Source organism: Oxyura jamaicensis, chromosome 1 (assembly GCF_011077185.1).
Source record: "Oxyura jamaicensis isolate SHBP4307 breed ruddy duck chromosome 1, BPBGC_Ojam_1.0, whole genome shotgun sequence".
Classification (NCBI taxonomy): domain Eukaryota; kingdom Metazoa; phylum Chordata; class Aves; order Anseriformes; family Anatidae; genus Oxyura; species Oxyura jamaicensis.
The window spans coordinates 98,793,046-98,813,395 of record NC_048893.1 but is presented as its reverse complement, the minus strand read 5'-3'; the positions used below and the strand labels follow the sequence as shown (position 1 = coordinate 98,813,395).

The 20,350-nt window shown below is 36.7% G+C and overlaps 1 long non-coding RNA gene across 2 annotated transcripts in view; it reads right to left on the bottom strand.

Moving 5' to 3' along the window:
• The window catches only part of LOC118160562, a 66,456-nt gene that overhangs the window by 11,182 nt on the left and 34,924 nt on the right, over window positions 1-20,350 (bottom strand). The window contains exons 5-6 of one of the 2 annotated variants that reach the window (XR_004747568.1): window positions 10,383-10,449; window positions 3,088-3,138 (exon numbers count right to left, since the gene is read on the bottom strand). This is a non-coding gene — a long non-coding RNA (uncharacterized LOC118160562). Of the gene's footprint in view, window positions 1-3,087; window positions 3,139-10,382; window positions 10,450-20,350 lie in introns of those variants that run through there. The other variant, XR_004747569.1, reaches the window with a different exon arrangement.

The window sequence follows — 20,350 nt, the reverse complement described above, 5'->3', positions numbered from 1 at the left end:
GTCACCACTAATTTGCTCACTTCTGCAAATCCTTAAAGCAAAGTTACAGTAACTTCAGTTGCTATTTTTCCTGAAACAGGTTCAGCAAAGGTTGGCAGGACTCTTATGCTATCTGAAGAACTGTGCTTGATCTTATTGCTGGAGTATGACATGAAACAACACAACAAGCTTTTTAAAATTTGCTAAAAATTAGAACCTAAAGGAACCACTGGTATTTTTAAAGAGTGAAACAGAATATGAAGAGAAATAAATAAGCCATTTGTGAGTACTTATTTTACTGCAACATCCTTCAGTTTGTGAATAAAAAGCCTTCCAAACATTTTTCATTGTTATGATTAATTAGATTATATTGTATTACAATTTTGCATTGTCTAGTTAGAATTTTTGGGACGTAGTAGCTTCTGTAGTCTTTCCTGTGGATCATCGTTCGACCTTCGCTCTTTGCTTCATGTTTGCACAGCATGGGAACTTTCAAACCCATCTTATTCTACTTTTCATATTTTACACTGTTCTAAGTTGTTTTGTTGTTGTCATTTGGTTTTGTGTATTTTTGTTTGTTTTTTAAATACCTCTTTCTCCTTGGTTCTGTACTAGTTATCTAGTACAAGACAAGAAAAATTGATGGCCAGTCATTGAAAGAGTAAGATAGAGACAGCCATTTTTGAATCTGCCTTGCCTTATTTAATTTGTCTCATTTCAAACATAACCTAACCAAATCTTCTAAATGCAACTAATAGCAAAACTTAATAGCTGTTTGGATCATGCAAATATAGGCTGATCTGGCAAGCTATATATTTTTCATCCTTGATGAAAATTTCAATCAACATTTCCTATTAGTAAATGACAGATTAATATATATGTACTCATATAGCAAATCTTTGAAATTAAAAATAAAAAAAATAAAAAAGAGTTCAATCACTTGAACTTGGGATCAGATTATGACCTTTTATGCTGAGGTGCTGTTACTTACCTGACATAACTCTTTGGAGTAATTAGATTAACCTATTAATGCAATGCTCAAACAAATCAGAATATTGGCATTTTCTAAATTTGTGTTAGCTTTACATATGGTCTTGCATGTAAAATTCTCTACATAAAATAAACACATACTGGAAGAACAGTTTCCACAGTTCTTCGGTATTCACTGTCTTTTAAAAGAATGTGTGATGCCTTTAATCACCAGTATTTATACATACTTAATGTTAAATCATCCTATTTTTTTTTTTTTTTTAAGAAAATAACATCTGCACCAAGAAAGAGAAAAATTCAGATATTTTTCTTTAAAAATAGGATATTTATCAATTGAGAGATTAAAAAACTAATTTAATTCCTTCTCTTGTAATCACTGCTACTGGGGCTCTGGACCATATCAAGAGGGATTCTGACAGCTTAGTATTAGAGGGAAAAGGAAGAAAAAAAAAAGCTATCAGCAGTGAATGATTGTATTTAAGGTTGACAATGACGAAATAGTAGAGGCCGTGCTACAATTTCTGCTCCTTCATTTGTCTTTGTTGATAAAATGAACACTGTCAGAGGCTCAAGCTCACAGCAAATTTAACGTGACTCTGTTTATCCCTGCACAGAACAAGATTTGCACATGATCAGATGATAAATGCACAAACTTCTGGGACATCCCTTCTTTCTGCTTAACAAAAGCTGGCAATTTTCATAGCTTCTTCTTCCTTGAAGGAATAATGATGGTGAAAAGCTAAATAACTTTTTCAACAAAATATTTAATGTAGCATGGCATTCAAAATTAACATAAAAATACACTACAAGCAGTCTTTGAATACCATTCTTCTAAAATATTTTTCTGTCCTTGTTAGAAAAAAATACCTCTAAGAAGTGAAACATGCCAGGCTATGCAAGAGAAAACTTTCATAACAATAAGAAGGTATGAAAAGTGAATTTTATTCATGAAATTTCTAATGATGGAAACAAGCATACTAAGATCCTTTTAATAATTTCACTGAGCAGAATGTTCCACAATAAGCTGAATTCTTTCATGACATAAGACTCTCCACAATTTTTAGTAAACTATCAGTATGAGTGCCCTGACTAAAGGTGTTGCCAAATTTGTTTGCAGAGAGAATATGGCCTCAACTATATTTCATACCAAATAAAGGTTTGAATTTGACTGGTATTTAAAGTAGTGTAGCATGCTAAAACAAATTGTCTTTATGTCACGCTGTTGTTTATATCATGTAACAGGAAACTAAAGTAAATCAAAGAAGCAACTCAAACCCAAAGTCCACTTACTGTCTGCTAAAATTCATATTTTATTTTTTCCTAAAAATCTTTCCTTTTGAAAAAGAGCTTGTCAGGTAAGTTTCACTGTTTTTATTGATTTTAACTCTAATGCAAATCTCCAGCTGAGTAGTCATAGTCCAGGTATCATATGGTAACTATGGCATTATAGCTGATAAATCAGAGATAATAGTAGCCTGAAATGACAAGAGTTGGTCTTAGAATGGGTTCTTGTCCTGCCCTGACTAAAAAAGTTACACTCCTGTAGATTAACAAAGCACTTGAATAGAAATGCTTTATTTTCTGAGGAACGCCAGTAGAAGAATCTTAAACAGTTGTAGTATCCCAAAATTGGAGTTCATCCACTGTCTGAATGCTTTCCTGCATCCACAAGCCTCATAACAGTAACTCTCTTAATATGTGCAGCGATTCCTACTTTTTAATAGACTTTCTATTCCACACAATAAGCTTCTCACCTTGTATTTCAAAGGCCCCTCTTCAACGTACAGGCTGAGAAAAGGTTACTGAAAAAACTGAAAATGTTCGTTTGAGAGGGACCTAAACTTAGCAGCACTTCTTGAAACAACACAGAAGTTTCAATTCTGGACAGTCTCTTCGTCACACAATTAGATTTTGCTGTATGCAAAACTGATTTTTCCAAAATGGCAAAAAAAAAACAAAAACAAAAAAAACTCATAGATAAAAGATAGATGTTTAAATACCTTCGGCATGACACGTACATAAAAATACATAGGGAATGCTATCCAATTTCATTAACAAAGTATGGAAGTACATCTACAAATACTGTACTTACCAGATTTCTATGATATTCTGCAACCCTTGCCTTTCATAGCTTTATGTTGATCAAATTGTAACCTGAAGTCCACATGACTTAATATTAAGTAATCCAAAATTCACATTTTGTACTTGCAATGTCATTTTTTCAAAGCATTTTTCAATGTTAGAACATGACAAGGTTGAATACGTTTCAACAGTGATATGATTTGAAGCTGCAAAAATAAACTGAATAAATAAAATCTGAATTGACTAGAATGTTCACCAAATTTTTCCTATGGTGCATCTCTTGATCAGAGAATTAGTGTTTTCAAGTTGTGAGAAGTATTTCCTAATCCTTAAACAGAAAAAAAAAAAAAAAAGTGCTAAATTATTAGTCTTATTGACACCAGTACCCTCCCTGAAACACTCTCCCTGATTTAAAAAATATATTTCTTGTGCTTCTCAGATACACAATTCTATCAGGAGATGTGAACCTGGAGAGAATAAAAAGTGGACCCAGACACTTTTTTTCAATAGCATTATAATGACTGGTCCTGCTAGCATGAGCCTTCCTCCAGGGCCCACCACAGCTGGCCATGCCATGAGAGTCATTGTGGGTCATTGGTCCATGTTATTAAGTCAGGTTTACTCCAACATCCTTTTTTCCCATGGGCTGAAATTTATCAGTGATGAAATTTTCCCTTATTTCTCAAAAACCAGCACCTATTTCATGTCTCATTTACTATTTACTTTATTGTAAATACCACTATTTATTAACACTATTGATCTTTCTTTTACAATTACAGTAACAATAATCCTCTGATTTTTACGGGTGCACCAGCAGACGGAGAAGAGGTGAAGGACGTATATACACTTCAGCATTTTTGCAAGAGAAAGCAAGAACTTGACATCAGCTAAAAGTTTACATCCTAAGATGAGACTTAAAGGGTCGTCAACACCACACAACAGAACTTAAAAATAGGGTAGACAGTAAGGCAGTATGCACAGATGAACCTAATGTGGGAAACCTGTACGTAACATTCCTATCCAAGCAGCTGTTGCTTGGCTTGCGCACCGCACCCAGAGGCCTCGGCATGGCGGTGGTCTTGGCATGGTGGAGACCACACCTGGCCTCCTCCCTGCTGAGCATGGTGCTGCCATCACCACATCTCGGGTAAGCTGTGCTCATGCTGGGAGGCAGCCTCTGCAGAGCCCCTGCCCTCGTGTCAGGCAAGCTGAAGGCTTTCACTCATCTTGTCCTTCCTGTGTTCATTTCCTTAGGATATTTTCCTAGGACAATCCTTTTTATTAAAATACTCATCTTCAGATTTGTTACTTTTTTATTATTATTATTTAGAGATGCTATCATTTTTTCCTCACGTTTAATCAGTGATGCATGTCTCTGGCAGCAAAGCAGGTGGAGGGCATAAATTTACCTCTTAAAAGTTTTTTCCATAAAACACTGAAGCTTCATTATCTGTCTTTGCTATTCTCTTAGATGAATTTGAAGAATACAATAATACTAATACAATAGCTAGTGAAAAGGAGGAGCTAAAGTTCTCTTTAAATCCTTTTATGACAACAATAAACTGACATGACTGTAAAAATTATCCTGTAGCACTACAAGTTGCATTTACGAGAGATTTAACACTGAAGCAGTGCACCGGTGGTTGTAGAAGCAAGCTGAGGTGTGTGCTTCAGCAACACTGTACTCCCATACATTTGTACAGAGGGCTTAAAGTAGCTCAGAGGAAAAAGATGGTTGGTTCCTAATGGTCTTACTGCCTTCATGTAGGCTGGAAAAGGGTTTGCCATGCAGCTCAATCACAGAGCAAAGGAGCAGGGTTTGTCCCTTCACTTCCTGTTAGCTCTTTTTACTGCACTTGGGATTAAACACAGCAGCAGCCCCCAGAACGCAGCCCTGCCAGAAATCTCCCCAGGGCCAGGCAGTGCAGGAAACTGTAGCTGAACCACTCTCCAGCTGCATTTCACTCAACAGCCACAGACTGCAAATCCCCAGTGTAAAGGAACAGGTAAAACACCCCTTTAAAGCTTGTTTCTATACATTTTATATATATGTATATATATAAATATTTAAAGCATACATATATATATTCTTTAGAGTAGGCAAAACTGCTGTATTTGGAAAATATTAATGGAAATAGTGTGTTCCATTTGCTATAGATACTGCCTTACCTATATGTTAATATTGTTTAAAAGACAGCACAAACAAATATTCAACATACTTAGAACTCTCCTGACAGGTTTAAACTCCACGAACTATGCATATCATTTTGATCATAATCAAAGGGATATTTTTCAGGATAAACTGTCTAATTTTTGGTACTGAAGACAATTTTTAAATAGGAATAGTGAAGTGTTTGAATTTGAAAAGCAAACACAAGATACAATCTGTGTTAAACAACATCCTCTAACAAAATACAAACCAACTAGAACAAATAGCTTCAGGCAAACTAGCAGAGTAAACAACAGAAAGCAAAGAGAACAAGGAAAGACCAGAGAGAAGCTGGGTTGCACTTTCTTTGGAAGTAGAGGTCTTAGAGGGTTTCAGTGACTCCCAGCTCCATCTGCGTACAGGAAATAATTTTTTTGCCACTGGCATGAGAATTAAAATTCTACTACGGGACTGGGAGAGATGAAGTTCATAGGGCTTTATAACTCCTTAATTATTTTCTCTCATGCCAAATAACACAGCATCAAAATATTTTACTGTCATAAAGTAGCCTCAGACAATTTCTCAGTCAGTCTTTAGGGTTTGATTTTGCAATTTAATCCACTGATGCCAGCTTCTTTCCTGCTGATTTCACTTGAGCTCCGTGGATGCAAGAATCAGCTCTTATTGATCACTTTGCACAGCCAGGGCTTTCTTCTATCCACACTTTGTAGAATATTAAACCACTGACAAAGTCATATAGCTCCTTCCACAGATTTTTTTTGTCTTTTGTTTATATGTGTTTATCTACTAGAGTGCCTGCTAGTTAGATTTTTGTCTTGAGGCACTTAACCATCAGTCAGTACTTCATTACTCTTATTATTATGGTTTTGTTTCATCTGAGATTAATTTTTTTTTTCAAAAGGCTGCCAACTCGTAAACACATATGCTTAAAACACTATTGTGAGTTAAAGAAATAGAAAACCATGGATTACCCAGTTTAAGAACACAGTAAGAAACATTACCTTGATTTCCATGAAGCTCTGATGTAGAACCATTAGCTTTTTCAAAAAAAAATCTAGAAAACACAACTGAAAGAATTGCATATATTTTAGTAGTAGTAATGCTATATTAGCATGTAATTTTGTGTATATTTGTGATTGTGTGCTACTACAGTCTAGAAAGCTTAGTTTTGAACGACATTCAGAATCTTTTAGAAACACAAGCAAACCAGTAACAAAAGGTTTCATTATTTTCTATCTTACCTATTTTACTTTCAGATCTAATGATTTTCAGAAGTCATTGGGGTTACTAGGGTCAATAGACAGTGTAAGAGTCCATTAGGTGTAGAAGAAAAGAGAGCTTTGAAAAGCAGCTCCAATGAAAGACAGAATTATCCATCAAACATTAGGATCATTATTAAGAATATATGATGTTTTAGAAACCAAAGCATCTGGTACAAGGAGAAATATTCTCACATTCTGCATTGGACAATTTGGACCTTCTTTTGTACTTTTTAGGGCTCTGGAAAAAAGCTCAGCGTATGAATAGGAAAGATCCATTTACAATCAAAATTCAGATTTGTAAGCAGAAGTGGGCTATACCCACTACTTCATCTCATTATTTTCCCTGGACTTTGTCTTTAACTTTGTCTAAAGCAGTTTTGCTTTACAGCCAGCCTATGTGATGGTGGCACATGGTATTCTTCCTTATATCTGCAAACTGTCTTGGCTCTTTCCTATAACTTGGCTCTGTTCTTTATAATTAGACTTACAAATTACATCCAATCTGCCACTCCTTCCTCACACTTCTCCCCTACTCTACCATGGTCTCTCCATGGGCTGCAGGACAATCTCTGCTCTGGCACCTAGAGCACCTACTTCCTCACCTTCCTCCCCTCTCCCCTGGATGTCCTCACACCGCTCCCCTCACCGCCCCCTGCCGTGTGGTGTTTGCCCTCCCTTCCCCAGGCTGCCCCCAAGGCAAGGCGCCGCCATCTTGGCTGCGGGCCCAGCCATGCCCCGTGGTGGGGCCACTGGGGCCAATTGGGGCTGGCATGGGGCAGCCCCAGCATTGCCTCATGCAGCGGCTCTGCAGGCCTCTGCCACTGTTTGGGCACCTACATGCAACACATTTGTTCTTAAGATTTTATGTTATTTCTCAACTGAAGGTGGTCCCAGTCATTTCAGATACAATAAATCAAAGTTTTGCAAAACCACTCCTCTAGCAGGCTTTTCAGCCTGATGAACTGCGTTGGTAGGATCAATTTTTGTAAGGGACCGGCTTTAGACATTTCCAAACACAGATGTATGCTGTTTTTCAGACACTGCGCTGTTGTGCCTCTGGTGGGCTAAGCCAGCAGCCTAGATCACTGGAATGATAAAAATGTTTTAACAATTTCCTCCTTCAGTTGAAAGAGTTGGAGGAGCTATAGTCATTACAGTTTCTGTGATTTGATTGTCAGTACAGCCACAAGAACAAGTTAGGGCAGCAAAACCAACAGGAGACTGTAATGTGTGCAAGGCAGGAGGGGGGGACAGAAAGAAGAAATGAACTGTTGTTGCCCTTGGGAGGTGGCTGGGACCTCTTGAGGTGATTTTGCTGTTAATACCAGCATCCTTTACAATTCACATCCACATTTCCTAAAACTCTTCTTGAGTTCTCACAAGAGGATGGGAACTGATTTGATAGCTCATTGCTACCAGTTCCTCCACCTCCTTTCCTTTTGCTCTCCCTGCTCTGGCTACTGCATATCCCCATCACCCACAAGAGCTTTCTGTGAGCTAAATAGACTTGCTAAAGTTTGTGAGGAATACTTGCAAATTAGACTCTTTTAATTCACTAATACTGAAGAAACAGATCAGGTCATATAACAGTCAAGGGAAACCTCAGATACAGAGAAAAAGTGGGGGCAGGACTGTTACCAGGAACTGGGAGAGGCATAACAAGAAGTGAGAAACTCACCTCTTCCAGGAACAAGGAATCATTAGAGTACCCATGCTTTCCTGAGACTATTCTCCTTCATCATTCTCACTCTACCACTCCTTTGAGGTGCCAGCTGGGTTTTAAAAACACTTAATGCATCACCACTTTTGCAAACATACCACTGCATCATTTGGTATATTAAACAAAAATCTGTTTCCTGTGTATAGCCATATTAAGTGACATTTGGATCTTTCTTCATTCACTGAGTTATCATGAGCTGAAAGTTCCAGTTTTGCTTGGATCTAGTTTGGGAACAAAGTTTCTATTCTTTACACTTCAAGAAGTACTCTTTTTACATTGATTTTGCAGTAGACTAGGTAGCATTCGTTCAGAAAACATGACTTTTCAGAGAGATCTGAAATCACAGACAAAACTTACCTCACTGAATTTATCATCTATTTGTGAACACTAGTGATCTTGGAAACTTTGCCTGTGCAGATGTATTGCATTTCCTGCTTCTGGACCTACCATTAGCACACCTACGTGAATATTATTCTAATTTATGTCAGGAGGCAATGTGTGTATAAAGACAAAAAAGAAACAAGATTTTCAGCTTAACAGATGTCCAAGCTTTGAAAAAAAAAAAAATAGAAAAATAAAAACAAAGGCCAAATTCCAAATCTCTGTCTTCTTCCTTTCTTTGACCATTTGTTATAATTTGAGATCATTCTTTTGTGAACTGATTGCTGCTTTTCCATGCAATCCTCCTATGCCAAAATGACAATCAAGGATGGATGAATGCAAAGCACTCATATTTTTCATGTGCTTTAAGTGTAGCAAGGCCAGATTTCTCTACATTAGGAATTAAAAATTAAGAGAAAGAAACAGACTTTGTCATTTTTGAGAAATTATCAAAACGCAAATCTGAGGCTGTCCATCCATTCTAAGAATCCGTTACTAAGTACTAGATTAATTCTCAGTTGGAACTCAGAGAACCAATGCACACTAACCTCTCATCTGAAGTTCAAGCTAAATATTTATTTTTTGAAAACGTTCACCCATTATTCATAATTTCATTCATGGTAGTTTTGCAGTGATTCATATTTTCCAATAGCTCTGGGGCTTGAGCACTGAAATAACATCCAGCAAATATTTTTCCCCTCCAACTTTCAGGCCAGCTGGATGTAGGATAGACCTGGGAAAATTCCTATAAAATACTGTGCATCCCAGAAGATTTACATAGATTGGAGAAGCTTCAGGTAAACTTTAGAACCAAATTTTAAATCTTTAGTGGATTAACTATAACCTATTATTGATGATTCCACTGACATTATTAATGCATTGCATTATAAACAGTTAAATTCTTTTGTGCTTTTATAATGGAAGAAAAAACAATGTATTTAATTTTGCTGAAAGGTTGTAAAGGACTGAGCACTTTCTGACCATGGGGGTTATGCCCTAGGTTGTTTGTCACACAGGAGCCAAACCATGTTTGTATATCCAGAGAGGTGAGACAAACAGGAAAAGGAGTCAGTGTTAGCCTTATTTGGGGGGGAAACTTTGCCTAGTGTATAAGGTGATTTCAATCACAAGTTGCAATATGTGACTCAGAAGAGAAAGTAATACACCAAAATGCCTGGATATCAATTATGTCAAACACCTGAAAACATCTATGTTTGCACAATCCTCACCCATACTGGTAGCTCATTAGGTCAACATTTTACTGTGTTTTCAAGCTAAGCAACTTCATAGCTAGATAATAAGGTAGATTTGACTCAGTTATCTTGGTTCCTGTTGCTATATTTGAAAAGATTCAGATCTGAAAGCTGAATGAATGTCAGTCAAATGAGTCAAGGATGCAACATAGCCAGTTCAGTTCAGCTCCCAAAGCAGCAGGACTGCATTTGTTCAGCGTCTTTCCTCTGACAGCTTGCAGCAGTGAAAGACAAGCAGCAGGTTAATGTTGTCCACTCACAGCAGCAAATAATTTCAACAACTTGAGCTCTAATTCAATGACAAACCCTTTGGAAAGCCCTTTTCCTTCCAGCAGTAGGTGCACTGAAGTAGAGCGAATATTTTTCTGACAGCCAAACTACACACAAAAAAACCACACTGATTTTTCCAGATTTACTAACAATATTTTTGTCTGTTACACCTGGACAAAGAATTAAAGGAAGGTGCTATTGTACTATAAAATAACTAGAGGGTAGCATTGTATAGTCTAGTAGAAGCAATCCTAACTAGAATGCTTCATGTTTACTTACATAGCTGCTGAACCTCAAGGAAATCCATTGCGAGTCAATGATTTCCCTGATTTCCATGACAACCTAACGAAAACAAAGGAGATATTCAGAAAATTATGCTTGGATGCATCAAAAGAATAACACTAATTACAGTAGTAACACATTATTGGAGGGAAATGTTGAACTGTATAAACTATCAGCATTCGTTGTCTTATAAAATGCTATGTTATAAAGGGGAAATTCAACAGTCAAACCTGCAGACGTACATCTCTGACAAGTAATTTAAGTAAAGCTCATTGTGGTCTCTGAAACATTAAATGGATTCTCTTTGGGAACCTCTTAGACTCCCAAATGTACTTACCTCCAGATGCAATATTCAGCTGGTGTCTCCTGGGGAGAATGTGATTTGGGTAAAAACGGTTGATTTTAGCACAAGCCTTTTTATTTTTACCATCTGATCTCTTCCTCTATCACTCTGAGGTTAGATGTTCAAGCAGGAATGGGAGAAGGAATTGCAATAAACCAGACTACGTTCTGGGGGCTGCAATTCTATTTTGTCTAGTTTTTTAAGCTGTTAGACCACTGATAAATTACAAAAGAACTAAAAGGGTACCAGAACAGGGAGATACATTTTTTAATACAGAGTGCACCAAGAAATTACATGATCTTACCAGATAATTTGTATTACAACTACTGTCTCATTATAAGGACTATTATATTTCACGAAAGGATCCTAGAATATATATCATATATAACAATGATTTAAATGCCAGCTCTACCATCAAATACTTTTCAGGAATAACTCAATCTCAAATGGAATGGGATAGAATTTTCTTAATCTGTTCCTCTCCAGTATACTGCATTTTGATAGTGTCTGAGAAAAAAGCCATATTACCAAAGATTGTCACATCAACAATGCGCATTAGAGTTGCATCATAGCATTCTTTTCATAAATGAATAAATAGATTAAAAATTCATTGCAATTTTGCTCATAAATCAGGTTTTGAGGTAACTCACACAAATTCATCCGAATTGTGTCAATTTCTGTGTCAAACCAGAAACATTACTTATTTCTGTAGCTAATATACATTTATGATAAAGTTTGGGGAAAACATTTATCTCTACATTTTATGTGCTTTCCATATGCCCAGCCCCATTTTAAACAGGTAAAATGCTAAATTGCTCATTGCTATTCCAAAGCTCTTCTGTGAAGTATATGCAGGAAATAAGATCTGTGATTCAGGGAGCAAGACGCATGTTAATTCTTATACAATGGAGAAATCAATATTAAAATCAGGACTGCACTGCTTCTGAGGCTGTACTCCCAATGATAACAAAATATTGACTTACTGTTCTCAGCCTGGAGCAAAAAACTAAGAGAACACTGAACTTTAACTAATGCACATATAATGTAGTTGCAGCTTATGTTGACTGCCTCCCCAAGAATGTATAAAGTTATGCCATACATTGACATTTATCCAGACTTTGAGGGAATATTAAATCAAGTTGCAAGCTTTCTGGGGCCAGGACCCTGTCTTACTGTCTGCCTATATAATGTCTGGCATGCCTGTGGCACCACATAATCGTAACCGTAAATGAATAGGATCAAACAACAAACAAGCAAAAAAAAAAAAAAAATCATCCAATCAGATTTTTAATCAGATCAGATCTTTTAATAGTTTAGCCACTAACTCTTTCAGAGTCCTTACTGCTACCTTCATCTAACAGAGCTGTCAAGCCTTACTAATCTACACTGAAGAAAGGGCATACTGCTGGTGCTTGTAGACAGTTTGCTTCCAGAAGATACGAACCAAAGAACATCTCAGTGGCCTTTTCCAGTGGCAGAACAAACAATTCAGGCCATGTTTATGACCAGCAAATTTACGTGCATTAAATGTAAACAAAAATGCTAAAGTTGTAGAACTTAAAGCTTCTGATCACACAATTGGGTTAGTGTTTTCAGAAGATACTAGTATTGGTAAAGCTCAATTTCATTAATTTCACCCTGCATAAACCTGTATATTCTACAAAGCCATTAATCAAAACATTATTTTTTTATTGCTATCTATCCTAATTCGTACCTAGTCAAAGAGAATTACAACTATAGGACAGAGCCATCAGTCACTAACAGCTATCACTACAGCAAATTTCTGTGCAATTCAGTAGCAGCTAAAACCTCTTTATAAAATAAAAATAACAAAACATCTTAATTCAAAGAATAAGCCAAGTGAGACGAATGACAAATTTATAGAAATCATGATTAGATTGCAATTTCTCTAATACTAGAGGGGAAAATAAGGATAAAATTTTTTGAGTGTATTATTCACCATGTATTATTCACTCAGTTTCACTTAATCATCCAGCCTCTGTAGGTGCCCAAGGCAACCCTTCAAACCTTTGATTTATTTTTGGTCTCATTTAGAAGCTGTCATACAGTTGCAATGTATTAGTTCCAAACAGCAACAATTTCAGAAACACGCAGAACAGAACTGATCAATTCAGTTACCCTCTATTGGAAGAAGAAAATGCCCTAAAATGTGTGAAATGTTTGAAACATGAGATTGAACGTGCCATAAATAAATTAAATTAAAATTGAATTATTTTAAAAATATTCCTATAGTTCTAGGTCTACAGTTCTTTTGATTCCCTGTCTTTGGGTTTTCTAGACATGAATGGGAATTCTTACAATACAATAAACTTACACTTTACCAAATAGGTGTTGTTGGTTTTTTCCTTCATTGCTAAATCTCTGCCCAAAATAATATTTTCAATTTTTTCCTTACATGCAATACAACCTCCTATCTACATTATTTAGTGTTTTACCTTTCTGTAATCTCCATGACTAAGTACCTCAAATTAAACTCATTTAAGAAATGCAGAGGGTCAGGAAGCACCAACTAAGTTTTGAGACACCAAACTGCTAGGTAAAATTTCGCTCAAGGAACAAGGTCAGCAGTATCACATGGGCTACTTTTTTTTTTTTTTTTTCTTGGGGACTTTATCTTTGGAAAAATTTATCTGACTTACAGCCTTTGTCTTCTCCCTTGAGATTTCTATACAGGCTGTAATCCTGTTTGAATTAGTTCCAGAAATCTCACTCAAATACTCAACAGGCATGTAAAGATTATACAGATGTGCAAGTAGAGATCTGGTCCCTAGGCTCCTGGCTCTTGTGTAGTCTGATACATCCGGGAAGCTATGAAGAAATTGCATATGTATTACACAGGTGGCTTGCACATGGAAATCCAGTAGAGAAATATGGAAAATATCAACTCCATTCCTTCTTTTGCCTCAGATTACACTCATATTCAGTTTCCAGGAAAACACCTTTGCCCTGCATTCTTGTTATTGGGAGGGGGGGGAGAGGGCAACCCTTTCATCTAGTAGACTAGCTTTATTAATCGTCCTTTTCTGATGTAAAATTTGCAGGATATAGAGCTGCAGAGACACGAAGCTTGCTTAAAATGAGTATTCTTCCCCAAAATACAGTGGAATGATCCCATTAGTCTAAGGGGATAAACATACACCTGAGGCAAAGGCATTTGTCTTTAAACAAAGGGATGAAACTGGCACCCTGCATGGCCTGCAGCTGCAACTCTCATCCTGTTTGATACACTAAAATACTACTTACTCCAGTGAGTAGGCTATCCACTTGAGAAGCAAGTTACCAGGGTTTCTAATTTCCTTTCCCTGTGACTATTCATGGTACAGAAAAAAACAGTGTCAGCTGGTGAGATTTATGGTGGGTGGAGGAGTGTAGCTGGGATGCCAGTGGCCAGGGGAACATCCTCAGATGGGGGCGGGAGAAGAGGTGGGTATAAAGCCCCAAGGTCAGAGGATGGAACCACACTTTACTTCCAGCATTTGATGCCAAAGGGCAATCCAAAGCCCTCCATCTCTTTCTCGGGCTTCAGATTTTTGGGGAAGAAAAGGACAGCAAGATAATGGTTTTCTTCCCAAAAGCCTTAATATGATTCTTTTCCATGCAGAAGAAAAAGTAATAAAATTTAAAAATAAAATAAAATCCAGACTTCCATTTCAGGGAAGGGAAGCAGGGGAAAAAAAACATAACTTCTATTCATATTAAACTAAGCTGGAGTTATCTTTCCAGTGTCTTAGTTCAGCTGCCACTAATGGCTTATTTGCCTAGGCCTATGATTCCTTGACTTAGGGCTGAAGAGACACTGAAAATAAATACATAATACTTCTGCAGCATGGAATATTGCATTTGACTTCTTTTATGGCTTGACCCCAACTATTTCACAACTGGTATTTGACAAGAGAAGATCATACAACTAACTCAATAAGAAGGGTTTAAAATCTGACAAACTGGTATAAGTACAACAAGGTTACGAAAAAGTGGGATACCAAGTCCAATAAACCAGAAAGCTATTCTTACTGGTACTGAATGAGGCATGCATAAGGTTTCTGAGGAAGTTACATACATTAATAACATCTCAAGTGAGGGACTGTAACTATTGGAAATCACTTTTTCTGATTGGTCTGGCTGTAGGAAAAGAGAAGTCACATGATGTGCTTTATTACTGAAAGAGGCCATAGCTGGAAAGGTGGAGGCAGAGCCATAGTAACTCAGCCCAGGCATCTGGTTCTCTGGTGAACTTTCTCTCATTGTTTATACCAGCTTGTCTTTAATTTATTTTACTCACAGTTTACTCAGAGTTTGCATCATCACTGATAACTATACATGCTTCCCTCATGACAAACTGAACACACATCAGCTTACTGTGATGCATTAAATATATATATATGTCTATACACACGTTTATGTGGTGGTCAGAAAGAGCTCACATCAGAAGTGAATTTCATGCCACTTGAGACAGGGAGAAAGTCAATTACAAGGAGAAAATCAATCCTTGAAATTGATGTCTAAGAAATGTGCTTGGCAAGCCACTCATTGGCCAAATCAAGCCCCTTTTGAAGCCTGACCATCTGCAGCAAGTGGGGATATCTGGAGTAAAGCACATTTTAGAATATGGAAAAAAGCCCACAGAGCATCAATTAAACGCTCTGACCCATAACATATTTTAAATTAATTTTCAGAAAGTAGCATGTGTGATATTGACAGTAGAATTCTGCCCATATGGTTTAACATTTGGTTGCCTCCAAAGCAGCTTAGAAAGTTGAAACTATTTGATAATAGTTTTGCAATGTTATCTCTTTAAGAAGTTCTCAGTTTCTTCAGGTGGAGAAGATGCATTACACTTGGTTTCCAGATACGGAAACATATCTGAAAAATATGACTGTTGTACCTATGTGATTTCAAGTAATTTCAGTTGTTCCTTACCAAAGAAAATATCTTTTTACGGGCGCTAAGAAAGAGCCTAAAAGGAAAATTATCCTTCTGGCCCCAGTATTGATGTTTTTTTTGCCCTTTTTACTTTTGGGGTGATTCAGATGACAAATATCCCCAGCAGGTCCTGCTACAGTAAATTGTTTAAAATTAAGTTAAAACCAAGCCTGCTACATCCATATTTATTCTGTAATGTTGTGCACTAGGGGCACTGGCACACAATTTTATCTGCAACATTATTTTTCCAGCATTTGTGACAAACTATAAACCACAGGTCTGAATTTTTAAACGGAGGATTTTCTCATTATGAAGCAAGTGAAAGTAGGATTCTGCTATTGTAAACTAGCAGCAAACTTGCTCTTAAAGCATATTTCTAGTGGTTCTCATTTTACTGCAAACGTAAATTCAGAGAGATGGATGTTTCTATCATCCCAACACCACCACAGAATTAAAATATCAGCAATATCCATGAATTAAATGGGCCTCATCAACACTTTTTACAGCAATTGAGATAGCATTTTATATTTTTTGTATACAAACAGCAATAAATATACTCATGAGTACTGATCTTTATTATTGCTAAGATTTATCAAGCAGCCCTTATGTTCTTGCCCTTGAACAAAAGAAAAAAAAATCATGAATTCTTAACAAGGAGTTTCTATAATAACCACCAATATATTTAAGAAGTCGTAATCCTGAATTTTTGCGAGGAATGCATTCTTGGGTGGTGTCCTGGTTTCAGTTAGGACAGAGTTAATTTTCCTCCTAGTAGCTGGAAGGGTACTATGTTTTGGATTAGGATGAGAAGAGTGCTGATAACATGCTGATGTTTTAATTGTTGCAGAGCAACCAAGCCAAGGACTTTTCAGCTTCTCGTTCTGTCCTGTCAGGGGGCAGGCTGGGGGTGCAGCAGGAGCTGGGAGGGGACAGACCCAGGACAGCTGACCCAAACTGGCCAAAGGGGTATTCCGTACCATCTGATGTCATGCTGAACAAGATAATAGGGGTGGCTAGCCAGGGTGAGGGGGCCGGCTGCTTGGGGTTGGGCTGGGCATCGGTCAGCGGGTGGTGAGCAATTGCATTGTGCATCACTTGTTTCGTACACATTATTATTAGTAGTACTATTATTATTATCATTATTTTCCTATCTTCATAAACTGTCTTCATCTCAACCCACAGGCTTCACTTTCCTGTTTCTCTCTCCCATCCCAGAGAAGAAGGGGGGAGGGTGAGTGAATGTCTGTGTGGTGTTTAGCTGCCGGCCGGGTTAAACCACTAAAGGTGGACATGAGGATGTCTGGGAACAAATTCAGTGTAAATGTATCGTGTTATTTGTTAGTTCCAATGCACCTGAAAGATGCTATATACTACTAACATGTATACATCTTTTAAGATTAGACCTCAGACCACTAGGAAATGGCCTACCCTTAGGCAGTAACAAGAAAGTAAGGATGCCCTTTACTCTTTTCTGGCTTGAAAAAGTAACATAGAATTTGAAGGACTCTGTTCTTACCTAGGATGCACTTAGACTACAGGTCTCTTTTTTGAAAGAAATCAGGACCAAGCTTCCTTGAACAATTCCCAGGAGGGGGATATTCACTCAACACTGCAACACACTTATGCATTCTTCAGAAGAGATGACAGGAGCACAGCAGATTCAGAATCATTTCACTGATTTTCAGAAATGGAAAGATTCTCTACGTAAGGACTAAAAGGAACCAAGGAAAAGGCCAAATAGCAATTAAAACACACAGGCTTTTTTTAAATCGTCTTTTTCTCTTCTCCATTCTATGGAATTTTCTGATACCCACATAACAATTTGGGAGCATTTAATTGATGATCTATCTACAGGTTAAAAACAAACAAACAAACAAAACCCAGAGGTTTTCATTCATCAGCTGATCATCTGTTATCTGGATGAGTTTATACTAAAAAAAAACACACAGTGGTTTTCAATAAGACAAAGCTTTGGCTGAAGTTCTCACTAATTTTAATGTGGCATGACATACCAGTAACTAGAGGCAGAATCTGATCATTAATTTGGGATTAAAGCCAATTTCTTCTTACTTTTAAGTATTTTATGCAATCTTTCCTGTCCAAAACATTATACCAGCCCAAATTAAATTAGTTCAAGATTAATTTAAAGTGGTGCAAAACTCCTGTGTAGATACACTTAAATTGTTTTAAAACTGAAACATGAGCCTAGCTTAAATTGATTCTTTTTAAGATTAAACAAAATCAATATATCAGCCATCTTTAACCTGTTTAATCCACTAGGTAAATTAGTTTTAAAACCTAATAATTTAACAGCACGTGTGAGACTAGTGTTTATCATGATGATCACCATTCTCTTCCCATTTCCTGGTAGCTGCCTGCTTCTCAGCCAGTGTCCATCTGCCGTATTTCTTGCACAAACCCCTGTCTCCTTTGAAACCTGTAACTTGGAGATCTGGCATCGCAGAGGTGCTATCAACGAGAGGGACTCCGAGGGATAATCATGACAATCATAGCATTAAAACTGCATAACACTGCATGCAATGGTGGCCTGTTTAGACAAAAAAAAAATATTCTGAATTGGTGGGAAGAGTAAAATAACTTGCAGTCTTCTTGTCAGTGTTTTTAAATTGCTGTCTCTAAACTATAAATCCATATATGGTGAATTAAAGATGAAAAAAATGACAAGAATCAGTATGAAGGCTTAAGCTTCTAATGGATTAAAACAAAATATAAAAAAATCACCATTACCAAGTGCCTTATGTTCAGAGAGAATGAAATTACAAGTAACTAGATGATTTGTAACTTCAAACAGAATAACATTTTCCCAATTAGGTGCAAGAAAGCATACTGTTTCTTGTAGTTGATTCTCAAGGTCTCATTCCTTGTAAGTGCAAAAACCCACCAGACAGCAAGAACTGTGAAAAGGGATCATATGAGATTGACAGCTCCACTAAAGAAACATCATAAAATTGCTTTCTGGTTGCCATCTTGTAGCTAATAACTGGCACAAGCTTGGGAAGGGGAAAATAATTAAAATCTTATGATAAAATCTAAATTTGATTTTACTATAGAATAACTTATGATTCAATTGCTCTAATCTTTACACTACCACTGTAAAAGAAAAAAAAAAAAAGTGTTATATCTCATTTATTTCATATTTTTGAAAGCAAGAAGCCTTTTGAAGATATGCATCAGTAATTTTCAATATTGAATTAGGAAACTCTTGTCTTTGATAGCCACATAATAAGTGAAGGATACTGAATCCTTTTACATGACTTACTCCAATAAAATAAAACAGTCACCAATAAATTCACGCCATCAAATATTTCTTTCTTGCAACATTTAAAAGCAGCCAACTTAAGGAAACATGGCAGGACAGAAATATTAAACTGTAACATTTCAAAAAAAAAAAAAAGGTACTAGGAAATATTTTAGGAACATGGTAAATGATGAGAAAAGCACGAAAGTGGTATTTCCCAGCTAGACAAACCTGTACTTCTTGTAAACATTATGCAGACATTGCATTAAGATGTCTCCTGTCATAGCATGGAATGATTGATAAAAATGATTCAGGGTCCAGACAGCAACAGTACAGAGCAAAAAACGTGGGGGGCGGGGGGCGGGCAGAGGGCAGAAATCCTTTTAGATTGACCTTTAACTGATAAATTGATGATGTCCTCATTAGCAGCAACCCTGCTGCTTGCCCTCAATAAAAGATAATGTCCTGCTGTTAACACTATTCCCGTTTCTGTGATTTAACACTACTATTACAGTGCAGATTCTATTTAAATGGATTAAGGTTTAAATTAAGATAAAATATCGTTGGGTCTGCAGTGTTTGTCTCTGAACCAAGCAGTATGCTTTCATCGCCTGTGACTGGAAATCAGCAAGCTATAGGGGCATTTATCAGATGACATTAATGCCAAGGTTTTCACAAGGTAGTACCTATACAATACCCAATTTGTTTAGTATGCTCTCAGTAATATATCACAGACGGTCTGTTTATGATTAACTGTTTAATGCATAGCTACCCACAGCTTAATCCTTCTTGAGGAAAAAAACAAACAAACAAACAACAACAAAAAAAAAAAACTAGAATTCCAGTATTTTCTTAGAATGCAAAATTTGTAGGGTTCACAATATAGTTAGATAATGAATCAGATTACCTATTATACACAACGGAAACACCACACAATTTTTTATTTTTCATGGTTATCAGTGCCATCTGCAACGATCAAAAATACAAAGAGATGTGCCGTTATTAATCTGACTTGATTTAGCAATATATTTGTTAGTTTTTGAGAAATAATTTTAAACAAAGAAGCCTAAGCCTTTCAGTTTTATCCCCAGATGTGCTTACCTTTTAAAACAGTATCCTCTAAGTCAATTTATATTTTAAAGACAAAAGACCAAAATTCTATAGTAAAACATATTCAGAGATTTGTCTAATTAAACATAGAGTTATTTTAATTATTTAAATACATGCTGATCCAGCCTCTAGGCTTATTTATTAACTCCAGACAGATAGGAATTCTCTACGTTGGTTTGGCTCTCCTATTTCTTAAATAACATAGGGACTACCTCTACAGAATGGAAAGTGTTGTTGTTTTACCCCAGTGGGCAGCTCAGCACCACACAGCCACTCACTCGCTCTCCCCAGGTGGAATGGGGGGGAGA